Source organism: Octopus bimaculoides, chromosome 8 (assembly GCF_001194135.2).
Source record: "Octopus bimaculoides isolate UCB-OBI-ISO-001 chromosome 8, ASM119413v2, whole genome shotgun sequence".
NCBI lineage: Eukaryota > Metazoa > Mollusca > Cephalopoda > Octopoda > Octopodidae > Octopus > Octopus bimaculoides.
The window spans coordinates 75,510,451-75,513,878 of NC_068988.1; the positions used below are offsets into that span (position 1 = coordinate 75,510,451).

The following is a 3,428-nucleotide window of genomic DNA, read 5'->3' on the forward strand; positions in this document are numbered from 1 at the left end:
GAGCATGTGCTTCTGAGTGGAGTAAAAGAGAGAGGAAGCACTTGCCTAAGTGGTCAGGGAAATCGTGATTTTCTGTGGGGTTTGCACGCTTTTCCCTTGGAAGTTACACCCGCCACTTATTGGGAAATTGTAAATGTTTAACTTCATTATTCATTTTTGTTATTGTTTTATATGTTTACACGGTAAACCCCTCCGTTTGTACCTTTGTATTTGCGTGTTCTATGTAGGCCCACGTGGCCAATAAAAACAACATTATGATTATTATTATTATCATCATCATCATCATCATCATCATCAGCAGCAGCAGCAGCAGCAGCAGCAGCAGCAGCAGTAGTAGTAGTAGTAGGCGCAGGAATCATTAACACGCTGGACGTAATGCTTAGCGGTATCGCGCCCATCGCTATGCTCTGAGTTCAAATTCCACCGAGGTCAACTTTGCCTTTCCTCCTTTCGGGGTCGATAAATTAAGTACCAATGAAACACTGAGGTCACTGTAATCGACTTAATCCCTTCCCCTAAATTTGAGGCCTTGTTCTTCCAGTAGAAAGGATTATTATTGAGTGAGAGAGCAGTGCATGCTATCAAAGTGACACTGAGGAACAAATATACGAAGCCCATTATACCCATCATGATTACCCGTCTAATTAGGGTACACTAAGCACGTGCATCACAGCCATATGTGCGTGACATGGTGGTCTCATATCAATATAAACAGTCATTGACTTTGCAGGTGGACCCAGTTAGAATTTTCTAACCCATCCCATCATTTAAGATTAGAATTTTCTAACCCATCCCATCATTTAAGATTAGAAGCGATGAGAGCCACTGACTGGTACTGCATCAGGGCATATTCTTCTTCTTCTTCTTCTTCTTCTTCTTCTTCTTCTTCTCCTCCTCCTCCTCCTCTTCTTCTTCTTCTTCTTCTTCTTCTTCTTCTTCTTCTTATTATTATTATTATTATTATTATTATTATTATTGTTATTCAGTAGTCTTATTTTTATCATGTGCTTTCACTGCACTACCGAGCGCAGCTCTGTGTACCTTGGATATGTGCTGTGGTTTGTTGTGATGCTCTTATTATCACTGTATTGAAAGTGATTTACGCAGGATGTGTGCGGTGCCTAGTAATGCTATTTTCTGTATGTTATTTATACTTGTTAGTCCTGGTGTTTTAGTTATGTATTTGTCAGAATATTTTTTATCATGCCTAAAGTTCCTATTGTGATAGGAATTGTTTCTGTTTTTAGACTCCTCATTCGAATTTTCTTCTATTTCCAGATCTTTGTTTCTGCTTTTAGACTTCACATTCGAGTTACCTCTATTTCCAGCTCTTTTATTATTATTATTATTATTATTATTATTATTATTATTATTATTATTATTATTATTATCATTTAGCACAAATCCTAAAAGAGTAATATCTGGCAGCTGAGGAAACTGCCAGAGGCATTAAGTTGAATAACGTGAGATAGGGAAAAATATTTTTGTTGGGTGCATCGATTTCAATATTTTTGTTGTCGCATCGATTTCAATCTCTTTTTATCTGTCTTCGACAAAGAGCAAGAGTCCAAAACGTTAAAGATTTCACTCCTCATGATAATCAAGCTGTTTGAACTCATCAATGAACAAAGAGACATGTGTGGTATCGGACATTGTGATCTTCATTCTACTGCTAAGAATATTGACAGTGCAAATGAAAAGAAATAGCGTCTGTTTGGAATTAAAATCGCATTGTTGTCCTAATTTAACAATAACTTTAACTCCAAATTTCTATAGCAAATATTAGGTTCAGGAAAAGATTTCCTATATTTTAAGGAAAACAGAATATGTGTTATTGTGGTGTTCATAATTTACAGATAAAAGACACCGGCGGTGGAAAGGGACTCAAAACGGTTTCCATATAAGATTGCGATTGTAGGTTATTGGAAGTTAGGCTGGAGTTCCGTGGGGATCCCTTCATTTTCCGTAGAAAACAGAATGAAAATACTTTTAGTTTCAGACCAGACGTTTTTTGAAACATTATTGTATCTTATCTCATTGAAATATTATTGTATCTCATCTGTCCCAACACCTCTCAGTTTTGTACTGTTGTTCGGTCGGGGTCAATACTACCATCAATATATGTCATCCAATCCCACCAAGCAACACCTCTCTCACTGCTACCCTGTACTCTCCCACACCAGAACCCTTTGCTCTAACTGGAAGTTTACTGAATACGTTTTACATTTTTCGAATCCGTATTTGTTGAAGACTTAACAACAAATCTGTCATTTATATAAAATCTCTCCTTATTCCTGCCACACCTTCAACACACTGAGAAATCGAATTCCATTTAATATTATTATTATTATTATTATTATTATTATTATTATTATTATTATTATCATTATTTTAATGTTGCGTGTTTGTTTTATACTTCTACCTATCTCTCTTCACTTCCATACCTTCTTCTCTTCCCAGACACTGATTTGGCAGAGATGTGAACAAGTGTCGTCACTATAGAATCATTATCAATAGCAGGATTTAGGAAGGCTTACTGTTTTCTGATTTTTCTTAGAAATGTTACAAAGAGGTAAAAAACATAAACTTAATAAAATAAAGGGAAGAAAGATGGGTGGGGAGGTTAAAATAATTTTTAAAAACAATAAAAAAGAAAAAAGAATGAGGGAGTAAAATACATACGTACACACATACGTACACACATACGTATGTACATACATACATACATACATACATACATACATACGTAAGTGAGCGAGAAATAAGTGAGAGATATAAAGAGATGAGAGAAAGAAAGAGAAAGAAGGAAGGAAATGAATGTAAAGTTACACTCTAAAAAGATATCTTCTCTTTGTCATTCACTCTCTGTCTGTCTCTTTCTTCTCTTCCTCGCCTCTCTCTATGTTTTTTTTTTTTTTAATTAAACAACGCCAAATCCATGTTTTCTCTATATCCTCTCTATTCTAACTTCAACAGACGAAATTCTGTCAGTGGCGAAAACAGAAAGCTTTCCCCACCTCCTTCCCCCCAAATCAAAACCACACTGATTTTAAGAGATGCTCTGACCACCTCTACCCCAGCCAACCCTAAACTTAACCCTATAATCCAATTTGTTTATTCAATACTTTCTTTAGACTCCTTTCTTCGCTATTTTGTTTTAAGCTTTTCTTTAGTTTTGTTTTTCTCTCTCAAAAATAGAACAAGGACATTTGTAAAGGTGATGGCCGGCAGAGAGCAGTTGCAATAGTTTAATTCTGTCTAGAGTGAAAACATACTGAGCATTAAACAGTGGAAATAAATGTTTCATTCTTGACTTTTGTCAGAAAAAGAACAGTTGTGTAGAAGCTATATCTACTCTCTTTCTTTCTCTCTCTCTCTATCTCTCTCTCTCTCTCTCTCTCTCTCTCTCTCTCTCTCTCTCTCTCTCT

The 3,428-nt window shown here is 35.8% G+C and overlaps 1 protein-coding gene across 1 annotated transcript in view; it reads right to left on the minus strand.

Annotated features, from left to right (window-relative positions):
• The window catches only part of LOC106867428 (MAM and LDL-receptor class A domain-containing protein 1), a 317,166-nt gene that overhangs the window by 247,148 nt on the left and 66,590 nt on the right, over window positions 1–3,428 (minus strand). The window lies entirely within an intron of this gene.